Consider the following 11,417-nt stretch of genomic DNA (forward strand, 5'->3'; position numbering starts at 1 on the left):
AAGTTACTGGAGCCGCAACTGGAAAGGAAGGGTATTTATTCCAATCTTTCTTGTTCCGCTCTGCATTATCGGATGTACCAATATCCGCAAACACGGGTCGCTTCTGAAGCCATAGCAGTATACTCAAGGGGGCGTACAGGTGGGGGAGAGATATAAATGGTCTGGAGTGCAAGGTTCATTTTTCTTCAGGGTAATGACCTAAAGCAGACTTTCTAGAATGTTCCAACAACAGTGAGAGAAGCTGTCCAGTTCTGCGGAACCCCCAAACCCCCCCCCCCCCCCCCCATGAGGGCATCAGGAGTTTCCTAAAGCATGATTTATGGAACGAGGACACATCAATAAAAGAGCTGTGGTAACACTGTCGCCACGGTGACCAGCGCCGAATACGAGGTGTTTCCTAAAGCTGCCGGTGTGTGTTATGTGTATTTCCGTCCCCGTATTCCCAGGAGGACGGCAGCTTCTGATGAAGTGGCCGCCACCCTACACTCCTGGGTCACACCCCATCAGCCAATAGAATGTGGGGGCTGTAGTTGTGCAGTGTCGGGTGGGGAGATAAAATAAGAAAATGTACCCCGATACAATCACACCAATCCTGTTTTTTTTTGGAACAATTATTTGCTCAACGTGAAATGCATATTGTTCCCAAACATTGCAGAATCACTTTTTCTTTACAGGATAGCATCAGATTAAATGATTTTTGGATACGAAAATTTGATTTTTGGATTTTTGGATTTTTGCTTTTTGTTTTATATGAAACGAATCAAATGATTTTGATTGTAGAATTTATTTTATAGGTATTGTCATGCATTTTCTCCAACAAAGACACTAACATTTTGCAAAAAAACATGTCTTAAAAAGTTTTTCTGTCTGTATTGAATAGTAAAATCAAATTATTTCCTCTCAAATAGAACATTTCAGAACATTTCAACATTTCTGCAAGTTACTGCAATTTTCTTACCCTATTGGCAAATCTTCCTCACTGCACTGGCAATACCTATTATAGATATTATATATTTTATGGTTTCTACAGTGCACAAATAATGAAAAAGAATTCAGCTGCTGATTGGTGATCCTTCTTTTAGAATGATCAACATAGGACAAAATACTAAACATGGTCTAACTTCCAGCTCTTAAGCCCCTATTGTCGCAAATGCTATCCAACAAACCTTCAGTGTTATGATTTCAGAACGTCTCCTGTTTACGTGAGACAATCATAGTTGCGCTTAATGAAAAATAGAAACGATTGCACCCCCAGACATTTTGCCTGAAGGGTTCTTCTGACCACTCCACTACCAATAAGCGGATGATGCCAAAGCCGGCAAACCAAGTGCTCTCGGCTCCGAGTTTCACCACTAAGCCTGCCATTAGTGCCACTGCAATGACCCTTAACAGCCATCACCGCAAGTACATAAAACAGGTGACCGAATGTGACCGACATTTTCTGTTTTTGCGAGTGCGTGATGAAGAGAGAAAAATGCATTGCTTCTAGCATCGCGCTAATGGCCCAGCGAGCCAGGGTTGAGCGGCGTGGTGCTGGAAGGACGTTCTTGTTGCCGAGAGATCGCGGCTCTGGGAATTCTCGAGGCCATCGAATGGGCGGTGGGAGGAAGGGTACTCCAGATCCTCTGCTCCAGCGTCTCCCCCTTTCCGGCAGTGTTGAGCATTTCCATGGCTCTTAAGCGCTTCTTGGGGACTGGCCAGCTCTCCTCCTCTTCTCTCTGTGGTCCCCGGCCCCTCCATCTGGCCCTCATCCTCCACTTGGGCCTGCAGGGCTTCGGGGGGATATCTCGCCCGGTCCTGCTGTGAAGGCATCGCTCCCAGCGCCCGTTTTCCTCCGTGCCGCTATGCTCTTCCTCCCGAAAGCTCACATCGCGCTCCGGTCTCTGCGGGAACGCTGCTGCAAAAGGGTCGAGGAGCCGAATTTTCCGGATAGCCGCCGGCCGCTAAAGGGTATGTAAAGACCAGAACAGGCCGTTCAGCCCGTCTACGATTCTGTTTGCCACGTTCTGTGATCTGCCAGCAAGCACACTGTAGGCACATCTCACTGGCCCTTGGTGTACATGGTATAGTAGCCTTGATACCTTTAGGGCAGGGGTGTCAAACTCCTGGAGGGCCGCAGTGTCTGCTGGTTTTTGGTGTGTTTCAGTGCGAGAGATACTTTTCAAAGTCTTTCATTGGCTAAACAGCCCACACACCTTCTCATGGCCTTAACTGACTGCTGATCGAAAGGAAACCACAAATATCAGCAGACACTGTGGCCCTCCAGGACTGGAGTTTGACACCCCTGCTTTAGGGGAACTTCCCAGAGAAAAACAGCTAAATGTGACACAGCCATGCAATGGTATGAGCCTGTTCTGTTTGATTTACAGTTTGTCACACTTACAATAAGGGTACATGGATTGGCATTAACTACTGTAGTTGTTAATATAAATGAATTGATGTACAAATACATGAATTAAGCAGTACACAAACTTTTCATTAGTTAATGTGGGGCGACATGGCTCAGGCAGTCGTCTGGCAGTCGGAGGGTTGCCGGTTCGATCCCCCGCCCAGGCTGTCGAAGTGTCGCTGAGCAAGACACCTAACCCCCAAATTCTCCTGACAAGCTGGTCGGCGCCTTGCATGGCAACCAATCACCGTTGGTGTGCGAGTGTGTGTATGAATGGGTGAATGAGAAGCATCAATTGTACAGTGCTTTGGATAAAGGCGCTATATACATGCCTACCATTTTATGTATTTATTAACTACTATGTATTAGTCACAACAACTGTTTTGTTTGTTCCAATATCAATTGTCATTAACTGATGTAGTTGTTCATATGAATTAATGATGTTCAAATACATAAACAAAGCTGTGCAGATTTGCTTCTCACTAGTTAGTTAACAAATACATTAGTTAATGCCAATTCACATGAGCTTATTATAAAGTGTTACCGATTCACCTCCGACTGGATTCCATAACATGGATGAAATTCATTTCTAACCAAAGAGGGAAGTGCTTTGGTTGCATGACACTATTGTACATTTGTACTATTGTTGTGTATGTTGTTCGGCGAGCTTTGTGTTGCTTTGGGTCTTCATATTGAGCAGGCATGCATGTATTCATGGTCTCTAACCACACAATAAACCACTGCATCTAGTGTGGTGTTGTTGTAGAAACTTGTATCTTGGTGATTGACTTGAGCGCCTGCAGTGAGATACTGTTAAGGATGCCTCTGTGACCATGTGGCTACAAAACCCCCCCCCACACAATTCAAGAGGTCGCAGGGTCACCATTGCAGAGATCTGAAGATGTGGAGAGACATCCCTGGTGACAATGAAAACATCAGACTAAACCTGCATTCATGTTCCACGCTTTCTTGTTGAACTCCTTGACAACCCGGGTTCCTACTGCAGACAGAGGGCAAAGCCACCCCCCGCCCGGCTCCGTGGTCTTCCTATTTGGTCACCTGATCACATGTTTGGGTGACATGGTATATGGGTCAGATTGGTCACACCTGTACCCCACTTAAAGACTGGTGTGTGTGTCCCCTAGCGCTGGGTTTTGAAGCAGTGACTGATAATTGCACCCACCTGTGATGGTCTAATTTATAGGCTGCCTTAGCGGGGCAGGCGGGGAAAACAGTCTTCAAGGCGAGGATGGTGGAGCGGGGGGGCAGGAGGGGGTGGCGTGGCGGGAAGAGAGGCGGGGGGGTGTTGGGGTGGGATCGGATTACTCCCTCAGGAGACCCAGCTGGGCTTAATGGAGTTTTCTGGATCTTTAAAGTTTGCAGGGCTTTTTGCATTAATCACATTCACACCACAGATTATTCACAGCGAAGCGGTCAGGGCTGTCTGCTGGACCCCTCGATGAAAAACAGCTGCTCTGATTGGTCCCCGTGTTTTTTTGGAAGGGTTTTTTTCTGCATAATCCCAGTGCAGCAATGAAAAATTCCCAATTACTTGAGGGTCGCTGCTTAAGCCCCCGCCGTTGCCACCGACTATATGCAACTCTCACACCCCAGGTCTCTGATGGCTCATTACATTGCATTATTTACACGCTCGACAGAAACCTTTATCTGAGAAAACGGGCATAGCTAACATTTTTTTTCCACATGCATTCCATTTATTCAGTGTTATATTAACTTAAACTCATCTGCTTGAATACCTTGTTTGAGAGCCCTGATCTAGAAACAGTTGTGTTTAATAGGTTCTGATGTCTACAGGTCCAGTAAAAAGTTGCTCTTTATTATATATTTTTCCACCGTCCCGTGGATTTTGTATATGAACAGACAGGTTGATGCTATTAGTGTACAGGACTCAGTAAACATATGAATTAAAAGGTATGAAGAAATGAGAACCACATGTATATAAAACATGAAGAATGAAAACTGTCACCCTCTGTTTGCTGGCCCAAGTTTACTAACCACTCTCAGCTTCAACAGTACATGGGTGGACAGCAGTGTGTCTGGCTTGTGACGCAAGGCCATAAAGAAGCAATACCTGTACACGCCTGCATGTTCTTCTAGCTTGCGTGATGTAGCCATAGAGAAAGCCATAGTTAGACATCAGTACGTCTGGCTGCATGGTAAGGCCATAGAGAAAGTCATAGTTAGACTTCAGTACGTCTGGCTGCATGGTAAGACCATAGAGAAAGCCATAGTTAGACATCAGTAAGTCTGGCTGTGTGATAAGGCCATAGAGAAAGCCATAATTAGACATCAGTACGTCTGGCTGCATGGTAAGGCCATAGAGAAAGCCGTAGGTGGACAGTAGTACTGTACTGTATGTCTGGCTTGCGTGATAAGGCCATAGATAAAGCCATTAGTGGACAGTACTACTGTATGTCTGGTTTGTGTGATAAAGCCATAGAGAAAGCTATAAGTGGACAGTAGTACTGTACTGAACTGTATGTCTGGCTTGTGTGATAAGGCCATAGAGACAGTCATAGTTAGACATCAGTATGTCTGGTTGCGTGATAAGGCCATAGAGACAGTCATAGTTAGACATCAGTATGTCTGGTTGCGTGATAAGGCCATAGAGACAGTCATAGTTAGACATCAGTATGTCTGGTTGCGTGATAAGGCCATAGAGAAGGCCATGGGTGGACAGCAGTGCGTTTGAAAATCTCACCGGCACTGCTCCTCTTTAATGATACTCTGAGCTGGATGCAAGGCAGCCGCCCCTCTGGGTGCAGGACTTCCTATGAGGACGCTCATCGATAGGAGCCGTACAGCCTGCTGTTTTGCTCCGGGCTGTTTACTGGAAGCAGAACGTTATTCAAATGAGCAGAGATGGGGGGGAAATAAAACGAAACCAAATCAAGATTTTTTATTTTCCCCATTGAAATGTTGAAATGAGTATGGTGATAAGATGAGCTCTCTTTTTTTCTTTTCTTTTCTCCCCTCTTCAAACTGCAACCCCCAACCCCCATCCCTTATGTCTCAGGACTCAGGATTTTAAATAATTTTGCTACAATCCTCCCTGGGTGGATTCCCTGCACTTGGCAATTAAACAATTAATTTTAATCAGCAAGGGCAACTTGAAGAGTCATCCTCATTTCAGACATTGATTAAAAGGAATTCACCAGCGGGTAATGGGTGAATTTGTAAACCTTGCGATTTTTAAAGTTTAAGGGATTTTGGGGTCACACATAATAGGTCTTCCCAGTGTGAGGAAAGTACCTGAGTCATAACGGTGCTTTAAGAGACATGCCGTTTGTAATAGTCTGAGAGGCTGAAAGAGTGTTTCTGAACAAGAGTTACATCTTGACTGCACCGCCCCTCTTTATTTGAACAACCAAAGATGTAGAGAATCAAGAAGACCCCAAATGTTTGTGGGAAAAGATTCATTATCGTTTGTGAAAATGAAAAACACAATTTACTCATTTAATTTAAAATAAAATAACAACTGCAATAACAACAACAACAACAACAAGATATCTGTCTCCCATGTGCTTCTGTTTTGAATTTAAGAATAAAATAGTTAGGACCAAGCACAAGATGTGACACTAAAATCCAGTATAAAACGAAATGCTTTCTCAGCTTATTTAATATTTATATATGAGAGAGACGTTTTGCGCAAAACACTAAAAGCTGATCCAGGATCAGTGCTGGAGGGCATTACCTGTCGACGTGGCACAACGCTGATGCACCCCAAAGCGCTTCCTTGTTGCCCTCCAGGGAAATACGAGCTGCAGTTAGATCTTTGCAGCCATCTTGATTGTGAAGCTACAGGGTGAACACACTTCGTCTGTAATCAATTTGCATGATACATAAAAAGTGCCGCTTAGAATTTTCTTTTTAAACTTTGCACATTTTGAGCATCTCTGTTCGACACATGGGATGAGAACGACTTTGAAGCTGTAGCACTGTATTGAGGTGGATGCTGATAGGCTTGCTCATGAGACCACATCCACTAGGCCTACAGAAAGATAATATTGTGCAATTTGGTGAGCGTGAGAACAAAGAATTACTGCAGATTTGTTATATTCGCCAGATATTCAACTTCCGTGTTTCTGCTTTGTAACTACTGAAGGTTAAGAGTTTTCCATGCTATACTGCAGTGCAGAACATCCAGGGCAGGGACCTTTGTTCCTTAATTCAGTCCAGAGAACTATGCTACACGCCAACAGAAAATTAAACTCAGATATGTACAGCTGAGGGTGGAGAATTTCTGCTTGCTGTTTCTGTTCATGTTCGATTGAGTCTAATTCTGGTTCTTTCACACCACCATCCCACTCTCTGGGGCAACCAGCATGTTCTGAAGTCCCATGGCACTGGCCTTTGGGATCCAATCTAGCTGTGATATTAGTTCTGGGTATACATTTCCCAATTATAATATTACCAATTCCCCCGCAAAAATATCGCAATAGGTTGATGACAGACTAGTGCTTATGCTACGGTACGGATTTGTTTAATTTGATATGCAGCTGACTTTCTGTGAAGTTTCGCTTTGGAAGTGATTTCCGCCCCCAAAACACGATAATAAACATATTGTGCGAGCAAAGAGTTTTATGTTATAATGAATCTCTTGCTGATCATTCCTCAATAAAGCCTCGCATGTTTCTTCGGGGTCCTCTCTACGCCCAGAACGTGAATGGATTAAACACAAGACGGAAACATAATTGTCTTTTTCGCTGACATTTCTTCAGAAGCTCAAGTCGGTTTCTGCTGCGGTGCTCTCCCCGGGGGAGAGGCAGTACAAAACTGATAATTACATTAAAAATACATAGACAATAAAGAGTCTGTTTACATAACTATACCCGTAAATATCTGATTGAGCAGACATTGTTCTGCTGCCTCTTTTTAAGCTGCTCCCGGAGGAATGCCATTTTAATGACATGATGGTTTAAAAGATGTTGCTCCAGTCTTGTTCCATATTTAATTAACTTTTCTTTTTAAAAAAAAAGAGAAAAGAAAAACATGTGATAGCGGGGAGACAATAACAAATAGCTGCGAACAGAGACGGGAGCCGAGAAACATGAGCGAGACCTTGTCATGCTTTGTGAACCATTTACAATACAAGATATGCAAAGAAGAAGCAGCAGCCGGGGAACGCAGCGAACCTCTGGGGGGTTCATAATGAGACATTTCCTAGCTCACCAATAAGCATTAAAAATTACAGTCTCGCATTATAGAAACAATGTTTTTTTTTCTGAGCATCCCGACAAAGGAACAGGAAGGGGGGAAAAACAACCTCTTAACTTGAGACGTGTCACAGCCGGTTTTGGTACTCCCAACCGCACGTTCCCGTGCAGAGGACAGCGAGCCAGATTGGATTGTAGCCCCGGTGAAGTTCCGTGCTCGCAAAAGGAGCCTTTTTTAAATCCCTCTCCGGTAAATTCGGTGCAGTGCGTACCAAACTGGAAGAGCAACACAGTTGGGATGCCGTTCCTGATTCGTAGGGACAGAGCGTGTTTCCGATGCCATGGCAACAGGATTTATTTTTAGTTTAATTACACATTTTTTTCCTTCTCTCCGGTAACCTTAATTTATCAAAGGCTGCACCGAATCTTTAAGGGGAATTGAATTCTTGAATTATGGAGGTGCGCTGGCTTGATTAACTATACTTCAGCTTTCTATTGAGAATTAGCGCGCGGACCGGGTTCAAAAGTGGGTGTGTTTCCTCGGCGCAGGTATAACGGTCTCAGCAGGCTCGGCTCCAGCTTTTCTGTCGCCCTAGGCCAGGTTTCCGTTCAGGGGAGCCTGCGACTAGGCCTACCCTGGACGCAATGGCTGGATTTTTATCCCCCGCCCCCCCGTAGATGGATGATGGATGACGCCCAAGGCATCTGCCCCCATCGCCTACGCCTATAACCAGCCCTGGGTCTTGGTGTCCAAAACAACGAAGATGAGCATCCTGTTGATTGTCAGAATTGATCTCCTGACAATAAACAATCATTCATCATGCCTCATGTGTAGGCTTAATTCATGTCGGGAAACAAAATATGGTCTACATGTTGTCACAGGCTTGACATCTGACTTTTCAAATAAAAGTAATACTGTTACATGTGCAAATTGTTTGTGAAATTGTGAATTATGTAAAATAATTTTTTGCCTATTAATTAGCTGCAGTGTGTTGGTCGCCAGCATTTTAATTTGTTCTAGCCCATGGAATAAAAGCTTTTTAACATCCATTTCAGTGCCTTGGAACTTCTATCTTTTTATTAATTTCCAGTACCTCTCCCACCAAAGAGCACCAATGGCTATATGCTTTGATACACTAGAATCTCTCTTAGGTCTGCTTATGTAAAATAGTATTGAGAATAAATACATTCCCACTTGTATGCACGCAAGTACGAATGTACACTCTGATGAACCTGCATACAAGTCGGTGACTATTGTACACATATGTCATGTTACAGATCGCACAGTGCTACAGCACAGCCTGGGGAAAGTTACATCTCTCACTGGTGACAGCTGGGTGCCTGTGTAAGCCGGGTGCTTTGTCAGGGGGAGCTAATGAAGCAGCAAAAGGAGGGTCACAGGTGGACTTGGAGCCCACGCTACCCCTGACAAAGCCAGCTGTCCCACCACTGCAGGTTTCCAGTCATAGCTGGCTACTGACACAGACCAGGGTTTAACCTGTAATCTTGACACAAGAGTCCAGCCTGTGCTTGTCATTTGTATCTTTGCTTATAGAGCCTCATGGGCCATTTGCACACTTTGCGACAAAATAAACACGCTTTGACAAAATGTGAATACTGTATATTCAGATAAATGTGGTTTATAAAGCAGCAAACTGTTATGGACTACACACGTGAACACTGTCCAGACACTTAAAGGGATGCACAGTAACTCTTATTGCTGCAGTCAGGAAATATGACAGTGAAATGCATGATTTCATTCATTTCAAAAGGCATTCCAAGTTCAGTTAGATTAGGCAATTACCCAAATGAAACCAGTCAAAACAACACTGCACAGCTTCAAATTAATTTCACATTCAATTAAAAAGTATTTACATAGCAGGTTACTGGAATTAGATGAATGCAAAATGTATTCAAATCTACTGTGGAAATTACATTTAAGGTACACTCTGGTAATAAACCTGCTTGTGTAAGCTTAGTGTTTTAGAGATTACTGGTTATCAGGAATTTGTCTCATTCGTTTCATTACTGGGGGACATTTTGTCTCTTCTGCCCCACATAAATGAAGGCTTTACCTTTTATGACCTATTGTGGTATTTCAAACCTGTATGGTCAGCTGTCTAAATTACCTTATCACTGCATGTTTGTTCATCTGTCATTCAAAAAGTCTTGTTCACAACAGAAATATGAGTAAAAACCCAGTTTTTCAGCACTCAGACCACTGAACATTTTGTTCATGTCAGCTGCAACATGAAAATACTCACAGAAAATATATTTTTGGTGATTTTTTAAAATGTTTCTGATAATTACAGTGCATTCACTTTCACAGAAGGCACACACAAACAGTTTTGACATGTTGGTATAAAGTCTATTTTGTATCTATTTTACATAATAAATTATGATTGATGTCACCATCACTATTTGCATTGAATAGATTTGAGCATGTTTTTCAATAGCTTATACTTAAATCTATTCAACACAAAATTATAGTTGATGTCACCATCATACCACTTTGTGCCAGAATAGATTTTAACATGTTTTTCTATGTTTTATACTATAGTGTAATTAAATCATGGATTTGTTTCCTTCATATGCACAGTATGAGTGCAGTGAACATCAAAATATGTTAGTGAAGGGTCAATCATGGGTTTTGTTTATTCATCAAGGGTAAGGGCAAATTATCATTAAAATCCAGATCTCTATGACAGAACAATGCAAATGTTTCTTACAAAGGCGCTGGATCTGGTCAGAGGTAACATTTGGCAAACCATTGTTGGGTCAGAAAAGTTATGAATCTTATTTTTCGCGATTCACATTTTCTGTGTCAATTCTCCCCTTTTTAACTCGATAAAATCAAAGACGTTTTCCCCCCCCGTAAACTATAAATTGGGAGGATGGTTGGTGAATTCAGTTCATCTCCTTTCAGAACTCCAGATTCACTCATAAGAAAAGTGAACAGACTGTTAAAAAAGAATGTTGAAATTAATGTTGTGCTGTTTCATAAACAGTCATGAGTATGCTGAGCCCATAGCATTGGTTACAATTAAAAACAGTTGTCCTCTATTTTTAGCTGTTTGTTTTTAGCTCAATGCACAATAGCCTGTGGTAATGAAATTCATGTCTATCATTCATTGAAACAAAAACAAAAAAAGCTCCACAAAAAAGCAAATCCGCTTTGAAGACGACAAATTTATGCTGGCACTAGCTGGTTCGGCAGAGGATTGAAGAGGTTTCACTTCAACTGCTGAGCCGCCAATATCGCTGTATTTCCTGCTGTTAGAAGTCATCACAACAATGAGGGCCCTCTCGTTTTCTCTGCCTCTCTCCCTACTCTCCGTCTTGTAAAAATTTAATTTCAGCCCTCAGTAAGTTGAACTGGAGAGGTTCAAACAAACCTTGGGTTCTCTTCTTCTCCTGAATTAACCTAATCAAAAACCTCCTCTTCCCCTCTTATGTCGGGAGTTTAAGAACTGCCTGGTCCCGAGAGGATCTCTTTTTTTTCCTTCCACGGTTGCACTTTCCTTCACTAATGATTCTGAATTAGTAGGAAAAGTATGTCTTGCATGGGTCCCTGCATCAGAGTCTCACTTCTGCTGGGACCTCCTCCTAAAGTTTCCCCTTCATATTGCGCCCCTACCCCAGAATCCCACATCAGACATGGGGCCCGCAGTTACCACTGACACTGACAAGTGTGACTGAATTCAAAGCACCACCCTCACCCCTCCCTACCACTAACACACACACACACACACACACACACACACACACACACACACACACCATACTGTGTACTTCAATATTTTATTTCAACAAAAAGCCAGAGTCACACCCAACCGCATCCGGGAGAACAG

At 43.0% G+C, this 11,417-nt stretch overlaps 1 long non-coding RNA gene across 1 annotated transcript; it reads right to left on the reverse strand.

Moving 5' to 3' along the window:
- Positions 1-4,476: 4,476 nt before the first annotated feature.
- LOC133127394 (uncharacterized) lies at positions 4,477-7,869 on the reverse strand. Its single transcript, XR_009708620.1, has 4 exons — positions 7,677-7,869; positions 6,105-6,208; positions 5,112-5,240; positions 4,477-4,559 (listed from the first exon to the last, which is right to left on the reverse strand). It is a non-coding gene; the product is annotated as an uncharacterized LOC133127394 (long non-coding RNA).
- Positions 7,870-11,417: the final 3,548 nt, after the last annotated feature.

Source organism: Conger conger, chromosome 4 (genome assembly GCF_963514075.1).
Source record: "Conger conger chromosome 4, fConCon1.1, whole genome shotgun sequence".
Classification (NCBI taxonomy): domain Eukaryota; kingdom Metazoa; phylum Chordata; class Actinopteri; order Anguilliformes; family Congridae; genus Conger; species Conger conger.